The 21,958-nt window shown below is 52.7% G+C and overlaps 1 long non-coding RNA gene across 1 annotated transcript; it reads right to left on the reverse strand.

Moving 5' to 3' along the window:
- Nucleotides 1-20,679: 20,679 nt before the first annotated feature.
- LOC123651799 lies at nucleotides 20,680-21,726 on the reverse strand. Its single transcript, XR_006740731.1, has 2 exons — nucleotides 21,425-21,726; nucleotides 20,680-20,806 (listed from the first exon to the last, which is right to left on the reverse strand). It is a non-coding gene; the product is annotated as an uncharacterized LOC123651799 (long non-coding RNA).
- Nucleotides 21,727-21,958: the final 232 nt, after the last annotated feature.

The following is a 21,958-nucleotide window of genomic DNA, read 5'->3' on the forward strand; positions in this document are numbered from 1 at the left end:
GCCGCCCAGATCGTGGCAGCACGGGTGGTGCGGGCCCTCGGCTCACAGCCTGGAGGAACCGCCCTGCGTGGCCGGGATGGATGGCCACTGTCTCACGGTCACAGCATCACCCTCCCTCTTCCTTCTGCCCCAGGGACAGTGGAAAGGACTGCTTGGGATGGGCTGGCCCAAGACCAAGTGGGGCCATGGCTTCACTGCTCATTGGCCGGTTGGCCTTGGGCAGGTCTTTCCACCTCCGTGAGCCTCCGTTTTCTCATCTGTAAAATGGGCGCGGCGCTGGCTCCCACATCATGGGTAGTGCGGATCAATGGGTAACACACGGGAGACCGGAAGCTGTCCAGCGCTCTCGCGTCGCAGTGTTGTTCCTGCCCACTCTGCCGTGTCCTGGGCCGCTCTGGTGTGCTTTGTTTGTTTTCACAAGGTCAGCTCTGGAGAAGGAAGAGAAAGGAGCAGCGATGGCCCAACAGGAGCAGAGATTCCTTCTGCCCTGCCCCCCAACACACCCTTCTCCTCCTGTTTCCCCCGCCCCAACTCAATCACCAGGGCCCCGAGGGTGCTCTGCCAGCCATTCTCGACTGGAACGAGAGAATCCTAATTAGGGAGACTAAACGCAAAGGGATTCCCTGCTTCCTCGTGGGCTCCATCCGGTGCTCCCACCTGGGGGCAGTGAATGGTCTGTGTCCCGTCCCCCTCCCAGCCATGGACCAGGAGCTGCTGGATGGCAGCTCAGCCTGGGCCTGGCATGCGGTGGCCCCTGGGCCGGCTTGCTGCAGGAGCTGTTTCTCATTTCGATCTGATTTCCTATGATCAGTCAAGACCCCGGATCCTAAGTGCTGTTTCCAAAGGTCCCAGCCGGCCTGGTGGACCCCAATGAACCCCAGGAACAAGGGGGGGGGGGAGGTGAGGGAACGCTGCGGCAGGCGGGCCCTCCCCTCCCCCGCGCGGCTGCTGGGAGCCTGGGAGCCGGGGAGCGGGAGGCGGCTTTTTCTCACTTATCGAATGAGGAGCAGAAAATGAGAACGCGCTGAACAGAACAGCGGAGATTCAAGTGTTCGCTCTGAATGGTCCTCAGGCCGCAGGCACGGTGCCTGCTCACAGAACTCGCTCTGCAGGGAGGAACAGGCCTGGGGGTGCTGATCGGAGCCCCAGGGAGGCCGAGGGCGGGAGCCAGGAGCGTGGGGCGTCAGCAGATCTGTTTCTGGGTTGGTCTCCACGCAAGCGGAGTCGGTGGGTGTGATCCGGGTGACGTCCGTGCAGCAGCCCCTGTTCACACGCAGCCAGCGTGACTCACGGCCTTGAAGCTGCCGCGGCCTCGTCGGGGCCTCGTCGGGGGAGGCCGCGGGGAAGGCACGGGGACAGGCGCCGAGGGAACGCTCTGTTCTGTCCCCGGGAGCGGGCCCGTGTGGCAGAGTCACGGCAGGGACCGTGACACAGAGGGCGTCCTGGGAAAGTCCAAGGCTGCCAGGCGGAGAGGCAGAGGGTGGGGAGGGCCCTGGCAGAGGGCAGTGGGAGGAGCCGAGCAGGAAATCATTCATTCACTCATTCATTCACTCACTCACCGTTATTTGTCCCTGTTCCCTCTGTGACAAGCTCCGTCCTAGGCACCGCAGATGCCCTGGGACCGAGACGTCATCCCCGTCACGGACCTCCGTGGGGACACAGACCATGAACACGGGTTCGGCCACGTCAGTTTTCCGGAAGCTCCCGGGCGCCAATCCTCAAGGCTGAGACACGTTGAGAGAGCTGGGGGAAACGTTGTCTCCGTCCATGCGGCTGTTGTAACCGGACTCCACAGACTGGGTGGCTTATCAACAGCAAACCTTGTTTCTCACGGTTCTGCAGCCTGGGGGGGTCTGGGGCCGTGGGCCGGCAGACTCAGGGTTTAGGGAGGACGTGGAAGCTTACAGAGGTGCCTTCTCACTGTGCCTCCCAAAGGCCCTCCCTCCAAAGACTATCACCTTTTCAGAACACCACACCTCAGGGAAGGCAGGGGACAGTGGCGGTAAAGGGGAGAGATCTACCAAAGGACCTGTATGCATGCATATAAGCCTAATCAATGGACACAGACAACAGGGGGGTGGGGGCATGAATGGGAGCTGGGGGGTAATAGGGGAATAAGAATACATATGTAATACCTTAATCAATAAAGACATTTTAAAAAAAGATACTTATCTTTTCTTAAATATTGCCTGACGCCTTAAAAACAAAACAAAACAAAGACTATCACTTTTGGGGGTTCAGAGGATACAAACATTCACACCAGAGCAAATTCTAAACACACAGGCCTGCCCGGAGGAGTGGCCTTCTCTTGGCTGGGCCTGGGGGTGGGGACAGGGCCTGTCCGAGGCATTCCAAAGGGACAGGGGGGAGGAAAGGAGACTCGCCGTGGGGAGCTGAATTATGGACTCGACCTCCTGTCTCAGAGCCAAGTGGGCAAAGTCACCTTCGGAGATCGCCTCCGTCAGCAGGATGTAATTGGATTTAATCGTAACTTATACGAAGGAAGACTGTGCGGAGCGGAAAGGAGGTCATGGAAGAGGACCCTGCCCCCCATCTGCCCCAGCATCGCCTGGAGATTTGGCATCCTGGTCAGAGAACCAGAATTCTCCCCCCCTGCCTTTGCCACGGCTCCCCCCAGGGCGAGTCCGTCCCCCACCCCGATGTCTTTGGCCTGGGTTTGCTTCAGTCAGAGGAAGGTCAGTGGCTGAGGTGTGAGCAGGTTGGCATGGTGTGCCTGCCTCTTCTGCCATTTGCCACAAAGAGTTTGCCCCAGTAACCCTTCCAGTCTGAGAATGAGACCCATGTGAAGCCGACCCGAACCCCACCCTGCAAACTAGAGAATGGAACGTGAGTGCCAATGAGGTGTCGGGTTGTTACACGGCAGCATCGTTGTAGAAAGCTGACGGATACACAGAACCCAACGCAGACAAGCAGTCCAGTCACAGAAGCGGCTGAATAGCTGCCCTCCATTCCGGTTCCTGGCGGATAAGCCGCCTTATCCCTTAGCTTCCCACCCAGTGTGCCCATCGCGGGAGGAGAAGCTGGTTGGGCCGGTTAACGCTATTTCACAGTTTGATTTCTCCTCATAAATTATCCCATTGGTTTCACACATCAGTCTCTTATGAGAGGTTCAGAGGAGACAGGCCCGAGGCCGATCCTCCCTGAGACCCCAGCAAGGTCCATTGGGTGGGGCTACAGGATGTGGCTGACCGCTGCCCCACAGCGAGGGCCCTGAGGCCAGGTCTGTGTGGCCAGCCAATCAGCCAGCCTTTCCTAAGCCATATGACCAAGGATATGTTTGGCGAAGAGCAAGGCCAAGCTAACCAGGACACAGCTGAGATGAGGGAGACACAAGGCTGGGAAGTCAAGCCTGCATGTCCGGGAGTCCAGATGCCCGGGGAGGCATGATAGCTCAGAAGGGCCAGGCAATGGCAAGACATGGGCCTGGGAGCCCTGCACTAGTCCAGCCCCTGCCAGCCGGGCCGGGGAGCAGACCAAGGTGTCAGGGGCCTGGTGTGATTGGCTGCTCCGAGGACCTGCACTGCTCCAGGGGCTGCGGCTCCTGGAGGAACAACCCAATCTCCAAGGAAAACCACACTGGGAGCCCTGACTGGTTTGGCTCAGTGGATAGAGTGTCGGCCTGCGGACTGAAGGGCTCCTGGTTCGATTCCAGGCAGGGGCATGTACCTTGGTTGCCGGCACAACCCCAGTGGGGGGTGTGCAGGAGGCAGCTGGTCAATGTTTTTCTCTCATCGATGTTTCTAACTCTCTATCCCTCTTCCTTCCTCTCTGTAAAAAATCAGTAAAATATGTTTAAAAAAATAAAACCACAATGGGAGTTAGAGCTTCAACATACAAATTTGGGTGTGCAGGGGGGCCCCAATTCAGTGAATAGCCATTTCCTTCTGGAATGCTGAGATTTTGAAGAAGACTCTAAGTCAGGGGTATTCTGGGTCCGAGTGAGGTTTTATCTACTGGCTTGCACACCCATTCTTACCTGACATCTGTGGGACAAACTGGACTAAGGACGTTTATACAACCAAACACGCGAGCTGGGTCCCCACAGGAATCACACCCACGGGGCCACTCATAGGCCTGTCGCCCGGCAGAGACCCCGAACCCTCTTCGTGTGGTGCCCTGCGCATAGTAGGCACTCCATCCAAGTGGGTTGAATGAATGAATGAATGAATGAGTGGACAATAATGATTGCCACTGAGTACGGTAAATACCAAACCGATGGGATTTCTGTGACAAGAGACTTGCTGACCCCCTCCTGTCCATCATTCACATCTCATTTCTCAGCTCCGGGCTGGTTTTGCTCCATGTCTCCCTCTAAGTCTCTGTGAAGTGAGCCCGGGATAAACCTCAGAGGTGTGAAAGCGCTGTCTGGGAAGCCCTGGCCGCCGGCTCCCTCCGGAGGGCTCCAGTCCCGTCCCTCCCGGGTGCGTGGTGTTGGCAGTTCGGAGAGTTCGATCACACGCGGCCAAGTGGGCATGGTTTCCTCGTCACGCAGCTGGCTGGCTACCCGGGGCTTTCCTTCCTTTCCTCTTGCTTTGCGGTGCTCACACACAGACTCTGAGCTCTGTCTGAGGTGGCCAGGACTTCAGGGACCAGACTGACGGTGCTTGATAATCAAGGGGAACTCACTGGAAAGAGGCTGAAGGATCCTCCCTGCCTAACTTTCCATCCCAGCTGGGCCTCGGGGAGAAACGCCGCCGGGCCCACCTCCTGATGACTTACTGACAAAATATTTCACCATGTTTTGAGTTAATTAAGCAAATGAAGTCTACCCTGAGAGCTCGGACTGGGAAAAAGCTAGGAGAGTAGGCGGCCTCCTCTAGCAAAACTCTATCATTCGGTGTAGGAGACATTGAATGTTTGGCAAACTCACCTTACACTGGCTGGGTGCCTACTAAGTACGTATGAGGCTAACGCTCAGAAGGGTGAGGTTGACACAATAATGTAAAATATACCGTGTTTTGTTGTTTTAAAATAAGACCAGCTAATGCTACGTCCACAGGAGGAGAGCCAGAACAAAGGGAGGGCGTGCATCGGAGGGCTCCGGCCAGGGCGTGTGTGCGTGCGGTCACTGCCGATCTAATTCTCTCTCCGGCTGGAGGTGCTCTCCCTGGGAGAGCAGCAGCTCCGGTTATGTGAGTCACTGAGCGGCGTGCGGGGCGTGAAAAGGGACAGCTCGAAGGGAAGAGAAGGCCGGTCACTCGCATTGAAGACACGGGCCCTTCACACTCGGCAGGGCCTCGGGGGGCCACACGGGTGCTGGCACTGCGATCTCGGGGTGGCCTCCATGCACGCAGCTGACAGCCGGCTTCCCATCCTCAGTAAGAAGTTAGTTTGAATCAGGCAGTGAGACCTCGTAACTATGACAACCACAGACAGCCAAAGGGAGCAGGGAGCTGGCTCTGCCAAGGCCGAATCCGCCAAGGCTGACACTAGCGCTGTCAAGGCTGCTTTGCACCCAGAGGAAGGGGTTCCGCCTCACCCGCTTTGAAGACCGGCAGCTCCCGCCTCCCCTGTGGGCACCTGGGCAGCTGCAGAGGCTCCCTCCCTGGGTGGGCGCCCCAACCATGGCTCACCTCTGTGATTGACAGCGCGACCGCCCCGCCTTCCCAGCGCGGCCCCCTTGGCCCTGGTGTTGGGGTCCCGGGACCCTGAGAAAGTGCAGGGCCAGCAGCCACTCATTCCCTCTGCCCTCGGAGGCTCCAGTGTCTCCTTGATTCAAGCGGCCCAGGTAGAAAGGAACCCTCTCCCCTCTGATGGGTCCCAGAGAGAATTTACCCCCCAATTTGCAACCTCAAAAGCCTAGAGGGACCCAGCAAGTACATGCCTGTGTGAGTCAGACGTGTTTCAGGCCATGAGGAGCCATTTCACATTGAATGCAGCCCCCCTGCACAAGTGAACAAATCAAAACACGCAGCCTCAGCAAGACACACGGGGAGGAGGGGGGTCCAGGGTCCCTCGGGCCACCCATCGGCAGCTCCTGTTCTGGTCTCTGCCTTCATTTTACAGGCGGAGAGTCTGGGTCCGGGGGGGGGGGGGGGGGGGAGTTCCCGGGACAGGACAGAACCCCGGGCACACAAATGCCCACCCTCCACTAGCACCGCAAACGGCCCGCCTCCTTCTTTGTCTGGGGAGGCAGTGGGTATTGGGGGCTTCCGAGCCCCAAACCTACAGGCCTCACCCGCTTTGACCCCGAGGCCCACCCTCCAGGGCTTCCTGGGAATGGCTGAGCCATCAGGAGAGCTCAAACCCAGGGTGGATGGCTTCTGTGGCTCAGTTTCCCCATTTGCCACCTGGAGGCGAAGCTTCCAGTTTGTCTGCCTTGTAGCATGACAGGCCCCTCAGCCTCTGGGTCTCCTGCCGATGAGGCTGCGGTGGGGACAAAGGCGCTGACCACGGCCGGCCCCTCGCGGAGTGAGCGCCTGCTAGTGTCGCCCGGCATCAGGGAGGAGGTGTGTCGGGCTCTGGTCTGGTCTGAATGCCTGGGAGCGAGCTCAGGGTGTGCTCCACCGGCTCAGCGGGGACGCAGGACAATGGGACCGAGCGGGAAGGCGATGGGAAGGGAGCAATTTGTTCCGGGGAAGGAGGCGGCGGAAAGCTTTCTCCGAAAGAGACAGTGAGCAGTGTGCGTGCTGAGGCCTCTTCAGAAAGAACATTTCCTTTGGTGAGAGCCTCCTGTTCAAAGCCACACGGCATCTTCCTCCAGGAACTGAGAAAGCTTCCTGTAAATGGAAGCCTTCTTTTTTCTTTTCTTTTTTTTTTTTTTTTTAAACAAGTGATCCTTCCTCTTTTTTGGAATATATATTTTTTATAAGTACATTTTTATTGATTTCAGAGAGGAAGGGAGAGGGAGACAGAAGCATCAATGATGAGAAAGAGTCACTGATTGGCTGCCTCCCGCACGCCCCCGCTGAGGATGGAGCCTGCCTGTGACTCCATGGCCCTGACTGTGAGCTCCTGGTTCATAGTCTGATGCTCAAGCACGGAGCCACTCCGGCCTGGCGTGAAAAACTTAAAAAAAAGAAAAAGGAAAAGAAAAAGTGGAGATCTGGAGGGAATCTTAAAGACCCACGAGCTCGTTAAGGAGTTGAAGGGCTTCCTCAGAAAGAAAGCAAGTCGGGACCCCGGATTGGGCCCGAGCACAGGGGGAGGGAGCCTCCGACGTAAGGCAGATGTGAGCAAGGGGCGCGCGGCTGGAACACTGGAGGTGGCGGTGTCCCGGGCCTGGAGGACGTGGGCACATGAACATGGCAGGAAGCAGACGTGGACTCCACTTCCCAGAAGTCCGGGGGGAGGGAGATGGGCACATCCGTCACTTTGGTGTCCCATCATCACCTCTCCTCACCAACCAAGTGGGGGCCCTGAACGGAGGGCTCACCCTTCCTTGGCGGGAGTGCTCCCCATCACGGCCCACAGAGCAGACACCCAGTGGGTGTGCCCGGGGCCTCGGCTCTGAAAGGGCACCCCTGCTGTGGGAAAGGCCCTGGCGGTGTGGAAAGAAAGGAATGCAGGGGAGCCTCGGAGAGCCCTCTGACCGCCACGGCCGCTCTGGGATAAAGTGTGTTCCCTCTGCTCCGGTGGCCTCCTCTGTACACCGGGTTGTCATGAGGATCAGCTGACTTAGTGGAAGTGCTTCATGGACCTTTGCTATTGTGATTTTGTTAGAAGGAGCAGCCGGGTAACAATCCAAACAGTAAAGATTTATTACATTTAAAAAATGTTTTAAATTAAAAAAAAGAAAGAAAAGGAGCAGCAGGGCATCAGGGAAAAGTTATGTCACTTCTAGTCAAGAACTGGGGCTTCAAAACTGACTATGACACAGTCCTGGCCGGCACTGAGCTCTTTGGCCGCCTCACCTGCAAGGGAGAACCTGGGGGATACTCCACACTGGGTGTTATTTGTATCAAACGACAAAGCACCCGAGAAAATTCTGCATGTGTGTTAAGGTGCTGTCTGTGAGTTCAAAGAGCTGTGAGCGTGTGTGTGTGTGTGTGTGTGTGTGCATGTGTGTGTATGTGTGTGTGTGTGTGCGCGCGCGAGTGTTCCTTTCAGAAGTTTAAATTGTGTCTGTCTCTTTTAAGAATAACAAAATGCCAAAACTGTTTTTGGCTCAGTGGATAGGGCGTCAGCCTGCGGACTGAAAGGTCCCAGGTTCAATTCTGGTCAGAGGCATGTACCTTGGTTGCGGGTGCATCCCCGGAGGGGGGGGTGCAGGAGGCGGCTGGTTGATGTTTCTCTCTCATCGATGTTTCTCGCTCTCTATCCCTCTCCCTTTCTCTCTGTAAAAAAATCAATAAAATATATATTTTTAAAAAGAATAATCCCCGAGACTGGGAGGGTACCTGGTGGGATGAGAGGGTATGTGTGTGGGTGGTGGGGATCCCAAACAGGTGGACGAGCCCATGCACAGACCCCCTCCCCCTGCCTCCACAGAGTAAGGGCGTGAGCGGATCAGCTCTCCTGGGCGTAGCCATTCCCAGTCTCCGGGCCCTGATGACCCGGAGGACAGCAGCCATAACCTCACTGCCACGCGGTCCTTGGACAAGCGTCCGAGGCCTGGCTGACGCAGGGCCCCTCTCTGCCGATGCCCGGCCACCAAAGGCTGAGCCCAGAGAGAACCACACGCCTCACCATGCTCACGCTTCCTCCACGTGTTGTGTTCCCTCTGGACCGCAGACCGTATCTGAGCCGCCCCCACACTCACCTGGGGTTGTGTGAGAGGCGTTTTCAGCTTCGCAACACAGTCAAGGCCACCTTTTCCAAAACCCTGAATTGCCGTGAATGCATTAGCTCCGCCTCTACACCCGCCCCCTCCCCTCTTGATAGACAGGCCTAATTTGGGCAAATCTCACCTCTAAAAGGTAAAGGGAGATCTCCTCCAGGTCCCTTACATAGGACACTAACCTTGAGAAGCAGGGAAGAGAAGGCTCTCAGACCCGAAGCAGCGTCTCAGGAATCCTCATAGATCGAGACACAAGCCATGAGGCCCTTTCCCGAAAGAACACGATTGGAGCGAAAAATCCATCTTGGCGTGGATGAAAGAAAAGTTAAAAAAAAAAAAAAAAAAAAAAAAAAGCCGAAACCGGTTTGGCTCAGTGGTAGAGCGTTGGCCTGCGGACTGAAGGGTCCCAGGTTCGATTCTGGTCAAGGGCATGTACCGTGGTTGCGGGCACATCCCCGGTGGGGGATGTGCAGGAGGCAGCTGGTCGGTGTTTCTCTCTCATCGACGTTTCTAGCTCTCTATCTCTCTCCCTTCCTCTCTGTAAAAAAATCAATAAAATATAAAATAAAATTAAAAAGATTAAAAAAAAAAAAGGGCATCTTTTTGGGCTGAGTGTTTGTGAAAGGCGAAGGGAACTCAGAGTGTGTGTGTGACTTTGACATTTACGAGCCACCACGTTGATCAGCGGGTCGCTTCCTGAGGCCTCTTCGTTTTTACAGCCCCCGCGGGGTTAGTCCTGGGAGCGCAGCTGCTGCTGAGGAGCGGGGCTCGCTCCACACCTTAACAAACAAGGCCCTATTTCATCTCTTCTTTGCCGAGACCCGACGAGAAGGTGTTACTAGTTCTGTCTCCCAGGAAGGACGTTCAGTCTCAGTGGTTTGGTCATCGATCCCGAGTTGCAAGGCTGGTCGTGATGGATGAAGCCTGGGCCACAGGTTTGCTTATTCTAAAGCCTGAATTCTTTCTTTCTTTCTTTTTTTTTTTTTTAAATATATTTTATTGATTTTTCACAGAGAGGAAGAGAGAGGGATAGAGAGTTAGAAACATCGATGAGAGAGAATCATTCATCAGCTGCCTCCTGCACACCCCCTACTGGGGATGTGCCCACAACCAAGGTACATGCCCTTGACCAGAATCGAACCTGGGACCTTTTAGTCCGCAGGCCGACGCTCTATCCACTGAGCCAAATCGGTCCCGGCTAAAGCCTGAATTCTTAAATGCTTTACAACACCCCACTGGCTGTGGCTTTCTCTCTTTCTCTCTTTTTTGTTAATTCTCACCTGAGGATATTTTTTCCATTGATTTTTAGAAAGAGTGGAAGGAAGGGAGACAGAGAGAGAAAGAGAGAGGGATAGAGAAAGAGAGAGAGAGAGAGAGAGAGGCTGGTGTGAGACACATTGATTAGTTGCCTCTCATGCACACCCTCTGGTGGGCCGGAGCTGGCCACGGCTTTCTTTTGCAGAACAGGGAGGGGAACCCGAGGGCCCAGGAGCTCCTGTGCAGATGCTCAGCCCGTCACCCAGTGTCCAGCGGCCCCTGCACCCCCACTTCTGCAAGTGCCCGGGTCCCCAGTTCCGCAGCCTGAGGTTCCGTGTTGGGAAGCAGCGCTGGGGGTCTTTCTCGGGGGCCTGGTTTCATTCCTCTGGTTCTCCAGAACGGTCTCCGCGCTTCTGTGTGCTTCTTTCCAGCTCTCAGACCTCATGGTTCTCTTCCCCTCGCTGGCGGCCTCCTCACCCATGCGGGGCGAGTCCTTCCCCGGCCTCTGCTGCCGTTTTAGAGAGGACACAGGAGGGCACGGGGTCCTCCGTCCCCCTGAACTCTCGGGATGCAGATGAAGTGACTGAGGAATCGGCAGGAAGAAAGAGAAGAACAAAGCCGCGACATACGAGTCCGCAAATCTGTGTGCGCGTGGACCACGGCGTGGAAGCAGCATGCTCTCAGCGGCTGACGTCGCCTGTCACCCAGGGCCTTGCGTGAGAGATGGGGGTGCAGAGGGAGGAACACAGCTGTTTTCAAATGCATTTACTCCGGAATTGTTTGCATTAGTACACAGCATTACTTTGGTTTTTTTTATGTTGAAACTGTATGTGCTTTGCCCAGACTCACGTCTTAAAGATTTGTGTAGTGGCCTCTGTGACCGCCCCCCCCCCCCCAGGGGTTGGGGGTGCCCGGTTTTGGGGGGAAGAAATAGCCCGAGCTCCCAGGAGTTGCCTCAGGTTTCGGCGGGGCCTACACACAGCCAGCAGCTCCGAATCTGCAAGTACCAGGAGTCGGACGGGCCTGCTTTTGCCCGGAGGTCGGGTGCTGTGTGAAGGCAGGTCCCCTCCTGGGCTGGGGTGAGACTCGCGGGGCGCTTGGGAACACCGGCAGCAGCAGCAACAACAATGGACACCTGCTCCCGCCCCCGGGACTAATGCATCCCTCCCGGGCGATGCTCACGGACAGGAAGGTCAACTCACTCACCTAAGCTGTGATCCCACCCCTTTTTCAAACCCGTTAAACCGGCTCTCCGATGTCACTGGATCTTAAACCACAGGCTGCATTCCTAGCTTTTTACAATTCTTTAATTTTCTCACCTTCCCCGGCCCGCTATCAGGGAAGCTTCTAGTCTGCCTTAAAATACGGCCTCGTTCGGGCTGTGCTGGGCCCGTGGTGACCCACCGAGCCGTATATCTCAGCCTCTGCGCGCCGATGCGCTCCTGTGGGCCTCCGAGGCCGGCAACTCTTCATCTCGCAGCTGGGGCGACGCTGCCAGAGGTATTCCCTGGCAGATTTACTGCATTGGGGGTTGGGGGTGGGACAGAGAGGGAGACAGGGAATGTGTATGTGTGTGTGTGTGTGTGTGTGTGTGTGTGTGTGTGTGAGAGAGAGAGAGAGAGAGAGAGAGAGAGAGAGAGAGAGAGAAAGAGAGAGAGAGAGAGAGAGGAAGGGGGAGGGAGAGGGAGGAAGATTAAATGTTGTAAGACTTGTATTACTTTTTCAATTTTATGGAACTGGCTCATTCTGTGTTATGTCGGAGCGTTCTCTGAGGACCAGTTTTACTTAACCTTGAGGGGGAAAACCGGTCAAGGTCCTAGTAAATGATGGAGAATTGCTCATCTCTGCTTCCTTGTGGGTTTGTGCTCAGGCGAATCCTGGTCTTGGCGTCTTGCAGAAAACAAAGCATCGTTGTTGTTGTTTTTTAAAAACGTCTACATCTTTACCCAGGGTGCTTCTCTACAAGGCGCTGCTTTCTTCTTTGCAGCTTTATGGAAAGTGGTTGGTTTCGGAGGGAAACCCTCCGGGCTGAACCTGCCAGGCCCCGGAGCAAATGGCGGGCAGCGCGAGCCAGGGTGAGCCTCCAGGGCCGGCGCCTCCGTGTGTTCCTCTTACTGAGGTCGCCGTGAGGGTGAGACACGGTGCTCACAGCGGGAAAACGGGTCACGCCTGTCAGGAGCGGGTCTGTGAGCTCAGGCTCAGGACGGGAGTGAGCGCTCACTGGATGAACATTTATCCTTGGGCTTCTCTCCGTTCCAATCACATCGTGTTTCCATGCGAGGCCATTGCAGATGTCAGAGCATGGGATGCGTGGTCTCAAATGCGCATTGATGGTTTCGCAGGTGCACGGGTTAACCTGTATGTACAGTCCTAGTGTGTGCTTGCATTCTTTAGGTTTGTACAAAAGCGTGGCCCCATGTCCATGATCTCAGGTGTGCAATCACTCATGCATGTGACAGCACATGTGTGCATGATCACTGGTAGATGTTTTTTTCTATTTTTTTAAATTAAAATTCTTTGTTGTTGAAAGTATTACATATGTCTCCTTTCTCTCCCCATTGACATTTCCCTGGCCACTCCTACCTCAGCACATGCCCTCACCCCCCTACTGTTGGTTATGCTTATATGCATGCATACAAGTCCTTTGGTTGATCTCTTACCTTCCTCTCCCCACCTCCTCCTGCCTTCCCTCTGAGGTTGGATGGTCTGATCCATGTTTCTATGTCTCTGGATCTATTTTTTGTTCATCAGTTTATGTTGTTCATTGTATTCCACAAATGAGTGAGATCATGTGATACTTATTCTTCTCTGACTGGCTTATTTCACTTAGCATAATGCTCTCCAGGTCCCTCCAAGAGGCAGTCAATATTGGGAGGGCTATTCCTGTTCTTTTTCCTGTACTTATATATTCCCAAGGTATAATTAAACCGCAAATGGTAAGAGTTCTTTCTTTTTTTATAGCAGCGTGGTATTCCATTGTGTAGATGTACCACAGTTATTTAATCCACTCATCTGCTGATGGACATTTAGGCTGTTTCCAAATCTTAGCGATTGTAAAGTGTGCTGCTGTGAACATAGGGGTGCATATATGCTTTTTGACTGGTGTTTCTGTGTTCTTGGGTCTATTTTCCAAATTAAGCTTTATTGGGGTACAACTAACATGAAATAAACCTCACATATTGGAAGTGTACCATTTGGTAATATATATATATTACACACACACACACACACACACACACACACACACACACCCATGTAGCCATCGCCACAATCAAGACCATGAATGCATCCACCATTCCCCAAACTTTCCCTCGGGCCGTCTGCGATCCCACCCGGCCCCTCTGTGGCCCCGGCTCCCTCTGTGGATCAGCTCTAACTCTGCATTCTGTAGAATTTTGTAGAAACGGAACCATGAGCATTCCTCTTTGTTCTCTGGCTCCAGTCCTTCAGCATCATTATTTTTGAGATTCATCTGTACCGTTACACATACTGATCACTCATTCCATCGCCTTGCGGAGTCTTAACCACAATTTACTTATCTGCCCACTTATGGACTAGTATTTGGATTGATCCCACCCTCTGGCTCTTGAGATAAACATTTGTGTGCAACCCGGACATGAGCCATGCTGGCGGCCAGCGGACGCTCTCCTCCTTTCGCTTTGACTTTCCATTGGCAATGTCTCTCTGTGTGTGTGCGTGTGTGTGTGTGTGTGTGTCTGTGTGTGTATGTGTGTGTCTGTGCGTATGGCTCAGATGGTGGCTGATGCTCCATGAGGCGAGTTCATTGCAATGACATGTCGAGAATAGCTGAGGCTTAACTCAGCAGAAAGCCCTTCCAGGCCTGTTCTCTGTTTGGGGCTCCTTCTCCTCAAAGAATGCCCTTTTACGGGTTCCATCCCCTGGGCGAGGTCTTGCCTCCATTCTCTTTCCCCAAGGGGCAGTCCACACTGGGAGAGCTGTTCCTGTTCTCCTTCCCGGACTCACACATTCCCAAGGTATAACTACACCTGCAATGTGCCGGCCTTGCCTGTCCATTTTAGAGGGTCAGACTATCGAGTCACTTTCCGGGCCAAGAAGTTAGGAGCCTGCTCCTCCCCGTCAGCGTGCCAGCTGCTCACAGGAGCGAGTTTTGTGAAGCACACAGCCCTCTCCACAGCAGCACCCCTTTACAACAGACGTTTGCTGGGCACTCACAGTGTGCCAGGCTCTCTACGTAAGACACCAAAAGAAACAAAAACAAATCTTTATCCTCTCAGCGAGGTATTACCGGGCCAGTTTACTTTTTAACCACAACCTTCCTCAAGATGGGAAACATCAGGACTTGCACTTTTGTCACAATTTGAAGGTTTGTATTGATTTCAGTCACAAAGGAACCAGCGGTCTCTCCGCCTCTCTCCCCGCCTCTGCCCTAGCCCCCAGCAAACACACATTCGTTATGAGCTATTCCCCAGCCCTGGTGTATTCATACCAGAACTTGTGATCTGCTTATCGGCTTAAGAGTAAAGATTAAACATCAAAACATTAGCTGCCGTTTCAAGAGGCATACTCCATGCATATTTATTTTTGTTGCAGGGTTTGGAAGTGGAGAGAGTTGTTTTCAGGGCCAAAGTGGTGAAGAAAAATATGAGGCAGCATCAAAAGGAGTGAAGCCTGAGCTTTGACCTAAAAGACCACACACTGACTTCAATTCTATTGTTTTCAGATGCCATGAGAGTGTGTGTGTGTGTGTGTGTGTGTGTGTGTGTGTGTGTGTGTTCTGGCATCAAATTGACCTTCTCTGTCAAACCCGGAGACTCCAGGCGGCAATACAGCATTATGGCTTTGTTCTCATAATCCCTTTACTACCTTGTGTGGTTTGCAGGAAGCTAGGCTTAACAACCAATCGTAGTACAAGTATCTCTTTCCACAAAAGATTTTTCCTCCCTCCTAAGGGTTTTGACGTAGTTTCCACTGAGCCCAGCTGGGATTCATTGGCGCTGGGGAGTGAAAGACAGATTGCTTAACTGGCTCTGGTTGAAGAGGAGAGAACATGTGAGTTGGGGAATGTATTCACTTAGGCTGCTTATAGTTCAGGGACATGTCCTCTACTCCCTTCCATCCAGAATGGGCTGAATCACAGAGCAAAGGGGGGAAGAGTCGGGATGGAGTCAGCTGCCGCCTCTGTGGCAAAAGCAGCGATGGACGTGACGGGTTCACTCCCCGAGGGTCGGGGCTGGGTGGAGATGGCCACGACACCCCCGGGCACAGAGGAGCCGGCCCTCCTGGTGCCAGTCCTCTCTGGTTAGCCATCTAAAATGCGCAGACTCTTTGCACCTTTCATTCAGCTAAAGAAAGGTGGCAGCAGGCAGTCATCAAGATTCCAGGGGGAACGAGTAATTCAGATAAGATAAAAGAGCAACCAGGAATTTTTTAGCACCAAGTTCAAGGCTGCACTGAACTTAATGTGCTGAGAGGGTAAATGTCACCGGAGAACTCGTGTTGGCTCTGACCCCCTCATTTCAATTGCTCTTCGGGCTCAGCACCTTGGATAGGGCTGGGCGAGAGGTTTATTCTTTATCATTTCGCCTGCCCGCCAAGCAGTGTTCCAGAGGCAGCAGAAACATCATGTGAACGCCCCTCCGCCATTTCTGTGACATTTCCAGGTATCCAGATGGGGGGATTTCAGAAAGACTGGAATACAGAGACATTTCCAGCAAATTCCCTCTTTCCTTGGCTCAAGGACATTGTTACGACTCATGCTTTGTTCATTCCTGCAAGTACATAGCTGGCTGGTCCCCTGGCCAAAGTAATATCCCCGTCTTTCCATATGGATGCTGGGAGGGTGATATCGACAGGAAATGAGATAAATTTATCTTAAGGTATCCTTGGAAACGGCGAACAGATCTGGAACAGAGGGCTAAGAGTCAGAGATTGTTAGCCACCTATTTAGTTTTTCTCCAACAGCTTCCACCTCCCCTTCTCGTGCTTGCTCCTGACGGGACCCAACGCTTCCCATCTATCGTGCCCTCCATTATCCCTTTCAAAGACTAATTCAATTCCCAACTTCTCCTTGAACATGCCCCCTGCCATTCTAACTCAGGGGCTCTCTTCCTGCAAAACTACAGGACAGATTCTCTCCTGAGCAAAAACCTTTGCTTCTCTCCCACAGCACTATCACAGTTATGCACAAAGACATTCCAGAGGATAATTACTGAAAGGAGAAAGCACATCAGACCTGGGCATTGCCCTTAAGAAGTTCACTGTCCAGTGCAGAAGAACACTGTGATTTAGGCTGAGAGTAGTCAGAGATAAAGAATGCAAAGAGTCTGGCTGGTGTGGTTCAGTGGTTGAGCATCGACCTATGAACCAGGAGGTCAGGGTTGGATTCCCAGTCAGGGCACAGGCCTGGGTTGCAGCTCGGTTGCCAGAAGGGGGTGTGCAGGAGGCAGCCAATCAATGATTTTTTCCTTATCATTGTTATTTCTATATCTCTCTCGCTCTCCCTTTCTCTCTGGAATCAATAAAGATATTTTTTTAAAGGTTGTTTAAAGAGTGTCAAGATAAACTACTGTCCTTTACAGTATCACTTCAGGCTGAGCAAAATCAGGGTAAACCTTGTGGGAAACGCAACAGGTGTGTAGAGCTGTGAAGCATGGATGAGTTTGTGGTTCTAGAACCGGTGGAGAGGTCATTCCAGACGTAGGAAACAACCTCAACTTCAAATCTGAAGAGTGAGGAGTGCAGGTTATGTATGAAAAGCATCAAATAGGTTACTGTGGTTGGAATGAAGGGTAGATCAAGGAATATAGTAGAAAACAGGGTTGCATAGGAAGTTGGGAGGCCGGTGCTCCGCTGTGGGAGTGCACTGACCACCAGGGGGCAGCTCCTGTGTTGAGCGTCTGCCCCCTGGTGGTCAGTGCACATCATAGCGATTGGCCGACCAGTTATTCAGTTGCTTAGATTTTTATATACAGAGAGGTGCATATATATATTTCAATCTTTATTGTTGAAAGTATTACATATATCCCCCTTTGACCTCTTCTAACCTGCCTCCCACCCTGCCACAGGCCTTCACAACTCTATTGTCTGTTTCCATGGATTATGCATACATGTATAACTTCTCACTTCACAAGATTCAAGCAAGCTATCTGTGTGCCTGAACTATACAGAGCTATTAAGCTAATAACTTAAAAAAATGTTTTATTGATTTTAGAGAGAGAGGAAAGAAGAGGGATAGAGAGTTAGAAACATTGACGAGAGACATGTTGATCGGCTGTCTCCTGCACATCCCCCACAGGGGATTGAGCACACAACCCCTGACTGGGAATTGAACTAAGGACTTCTCAGTGGGTTGACACGGAACCACTGAGCCCACACAGCCTGGGCTTAAGCTACAAAATTTTTATTAGATACAAGCCAAATTCACTACTTGTAACTTGTGTGAAAGAGAGGCAGTTTTTCAGAGTTTCCTGATACAGAGAAACTGAGGCTTGGAGTATTTTCTCCATGCAAACTCAGTCGTTGAGGCCCTTTCCTACAGCTTCATCTCATCCCAAGTCTACTATCCTCTTCTTTTAAAAAACAGAACCAACATGTTACACCTGATCTAAAGAGTCACTTGTTCTATTGCTTGAAATCAGAGGATGCCACCGAAAAGCCTTTTTTGTTTGTTTGCTTGTTTGTTAAAAACAGTTGGGTAATATTAACAACAAATCCCCCAAATCATATCTTTACATCCACATGTAATCATACACTGGTACAGGAAACCTTCCTGAAACTCAGTGTCTCATGCTCCCGAAATTAAGCCTGAAATATGTTCATCAGGAAGATACCAGGTGAGCTGGAGACAGAACATTTGCTTTATTGGGGGGGGGGGGATAGGGGGGTGTCTTCTATCTGTTGGTATCCCATAGCAACACAAACTCAGGACCTCTGAAATGTTTAAGGACCACAAAGCTTTTAGTTGGATCTGGGCACACAGTCTGGTGATATTCACTGAGTGAGTGTAGGTGTGAAATAGTTTAATTGAATTCTGTAATTAAAGCTTAAAAAACACAATTTTATCTTTTAAACCCCCCCCACACACACACACACACAAAGTAGGATAACTTCCCCTTGTTAAGACACCAGTAAGTTTTCCTAAAATTCTCATTCGTTGTCTCTCCTCCAAAGATGTTAGCTTGCTCTTTTTTTTTTTTTTTAAGGAATTCGTGCTTTAATGAATTTCAAATGGATTTTGTAGAAAATAAAGGAAAATGTCTAACTTAAAAAAAAAAGAATTTATATAATTTAGCTCTGAACACAGTGAAGAAAAGGGGACAATTAACATCTACTGTGCACCTGTTATATGCCAGACATGTCACATTCATTCTCACAGCAGCTTGACAATAATACTTCATAGTAAATTTAGCTCTGATGTTAGCGACAAGAAAACCAAAGCTCAGAGAGGTTAAGCTAGCCACTCTAGGTCAAATGGCAAGTTATAAAACTAGGGTTGAAACTAGAGCTGCCTGGTTCCAAAGCTCAAGCACTTTCTACTCTATCAGTGGAGTTCAGGGGGGGGGGGGGGGGGGGCGGGAATCCACTTCTGAAAGGGCCTTTCCATTTTAGGCATAAAAGAGTTTTAGTTACAAGTCTCTGGAGTCCCTACATTTCATTTGGTATTTGCACTGAATGCCACCCAGCCCCCTACAAACACACACACACACACACACACACACACACACACACACACACACACACACCCCTCCACCCCACACTCTTTCAGTCCGCCCAATTGAAATTCAGCACCGAGGACAGCTCCCAAATTCCATTTGCAGGGAGCTGTCCTTGATGGCTGTTCTGGAGCTCACACCGCCTTCCTGACTTCCCAAGTGGCACCGAGACAGAGAGGAGGAGATGGAAGAAAGTGTAAGATGGGGTCCTCTGGCACCATGGTAGAAATTAGCACGTTTCCCGGAAGATCGAGATAAAAAAAGAAAATACATGTGAGACAGATGGGGCACTCAAATGGAGTCAGAATGAGCTCTTCAGGATTCCCAGAACATGGCGTGCGTCCACCTGGGGCTCTCAGCGGACCTGGGAGCCCGGAGACAAAGGGGATGAGTGGGTGGCTACGAGGCGGCTGCGTCAGTTACACGAACAGACTGGGTGGCGCTGATTCACTGCTGCAGAGCTGCACGACTTTCCGAGCAGAGGGAAACCTGTGGGCCCTGGTCTCTGCCACTCATCACCACCCTCGCCGGGAGCATGAGTCAGACCGGCGGGATTCTTCAGGCAGAGAAGATTGCTATGCGGTGAGTCGATCGAGGGTGAGCTTTTCTGTTGTGGAGAGCAGGTGTCAATCATGGCCACAGCATCCCCGGAGGTGGGCGCTGACCTGCTGTGTGCACACACACTCACCCTGCCTGCCTTCCCATGCTCACCCTGGACACAGGTGGATCATCACACAAACAGGAAGAACAAAGTCCTGGGAGCTTCATCTCCCTGAACAGTGATTCTTGCTCAAACTTAGCAGCTTTTGAGCTGAACCGGGGGATGGCAGGGGGGGAGGGCAGGAGGGGTATTTTTGGAGAGCCCAGTCTAATGCCCAAATCTTCTACACAGCAAACAGATGTCCAGAGAGGGTGCCTGACTCGCCCCAAACCACTTAGCTAGTGACATTGTTGTTGTTAGGCCTCGGTCCCTTGTTCCTAAGCCATCAGGAAGACAAAATAAAACCCCCAATAGCATCCGCCCTTTTACCCAAGGCCCTCTCATTGCACCGTGTTCAAACCAAACATCTTAAACGCCTCCGTCTTTCCATCCGGGCTTTGGTGATGTCCCTGATCGGGTCTCACATAGCAATCTCTTTTGAGAAATGTAATTATTTGGGGATATACACTTGGCTATTTTTTTGGTTTTGTGCTTTCTTTGTGCAGGGGGAAATTAGAATTCTGGAAACACTCTGTTTTATTTAATTATTAAAGGAACCAGCCTGTATTTCAAGTAGCTGCAAATATAAATGCTTCGGTCTGTGTCAAGAAAGGATATATGGAGCGACAGAGGCTATGGTACTCTATTGTCACATGCGATTAAGATCCACCATGGCCTAAAAAATAAAAATAAAGCTCAGCCCAGTGAGTTGAAAATTGAAAGTGAAATCCTTATCTGGGTAATTCTGAACCTGTCTGGATTTTGGTGCCTCATGGAATCATCTAAAATGTAGCGTTTTATAAAAGTGTTTTGCAACGTCGTTACCTCCATGATTGCAATTTGTGTATGTGAGAGCTCCTTTAAACTTCTGGAGTTTTCCAGGGACTGGGGTCAGAAAGATGCAGAAGAGATGAATCTATTCAAGGTCAAAGGTACAATGTGAAACTGATATCCACTCTGCTGGTGAGGCAGATCAAAAGAGACATTAGCCCAATACCCCTACCCCCACCCACCCCCAGGCCCACCCCACACCTTTTCCACTAATGAGTGCCCTTACCTGAGCCGTCACCTAGCTCTTTGTCCTCTGCTTCGGGTGTTATTAGACCAGACTTCCTGTCTCTAATTTTCATCCATGAAGAGATTTTCATGAATAGGACTTTCCTTATAACTTAGCAACACTGTCCTTGAATATCCAACAACTCTTTCCAGCACAGAAGCTATTGTTTGAAGTGCAAAGCAGATCAAAATCGGGTTGCTGAGGATTAATCACTGCAGCCTACTTTATATCATCATCACAACTTCATCTATTTCGATACAGTTTGACACAGCATCAACCTCCGCTTCTGTGCGCGAGTGACAAAACCATTTGTTTCTGGCGTAACGGATAATGTGATTAATGGCCTTGCAACTGGGTTTCTTAAAAAACAGAGAGAGAAAAATAAGGATTTCCATTTATAACATGCAGTAAACCAGCTCAGCCTGCTGCTGTGCGTTGGAAAATCTTTTGGAACTTGTGTGTAAACCACAGGCAAGATTTTGAAACAAATGTGCGCCTGCCTTTTGGGGTTTCTGCCCATATCTGTTCTCTCCAAAAATCTGAGGACAGGGGGCTTCAAAAGGAGAAACTGGACCTGTGCGCATCCCATATACCAGTGCATGAGCGGGGCCCGGTTTTCCTCGGAGGCACCATGATGTTGACTGCGGTGGAATGAACCCCAGCCCGCCCAGCTATTGCTGAATACGGTCACCATCTGCTGGACTGTGGAGAGCTCTGCGCGTGGCCTTGACCCTGGCCCCACTCCATCCATGCCTGTTGCACGCAGGCGTCCCCTCTTCACAGCGCCTGCAGCCTGTGTCCATCCCCGCGGACCTGAGGATCTCCCCGAGGCGGGGACAGGGATGCGGATGCAAAGGGTGTCTAGGGAGCCTCCTGCGTCTCCTTCCCGCCTTCAGGGCCAAGTGGCAGCAGCCCACACCAGCCACGGTGCCCCCAGGCCACAGCCCTGGGTCCCAGACCCTCCTGGGATTGCTCACCTCTCTCCCTCGGGAAGTGGGCGTCAGCCCCCCTCCAGCTTCGGGGCTGCGGCGCCCGCTAAGCGGCTCCTCCCGCCGCGCCCGGCTCCCAGCAACCTCGCCTGGGGCGCCGGGCACCGGGGGCTCCCAGCTTCTCTCCGGGCGCGACGTCGGCCTCCTCGGGTGGGTCCAAGGGGCACCCGGACTCGCCGGCCAAGGCTCCTGTAAGGGCACCCCGGGGATTTTTTAAAAATCCCAGCCCTTCTTTCCTGGGGGGAGAGCTTCTGGAGCTCGCGCCCCCGCGCCGGCCCGCTGGGCGAAGGCACCCCGGCCCCGCCCCTCGCGTGACGCGCGCCCGGCGGGGCCAATCAGCGCTCGCGGGGCCGGCCCCACGCGCCGCCACCCCCCGGCTTAAGAAAGGGCGCGCGGGCGGCCGGGCCAGAGCGCGGCGTGCAGGCGGCTCCGCGAACTCCGGCTCCGCTGCCCTCGAGCTCCGCGCCCGGAGGAGGCTCCCGGCCGCGCGCCCCGACGGCGCCCACCCGCCGGTGCCCGAGC

Source organism: Pipistrellus kuhlii, unplaced genomic scaffold (assembly GCF_014108245.1).
Source record: "Pipistrellus kuhlii isolate mPipKuh1 unplaced genomic scaffold, mPipKuh1.p scaffold_m20_p_8, whole genome shotgun sequence".
Taxonomy (NCBI): Eukaryota; Metazoa; Chordata; class Mammalia; order Chiroptera; family Vespertilionidae; genus Pipistrellus; species Pipistrellus kuhlii.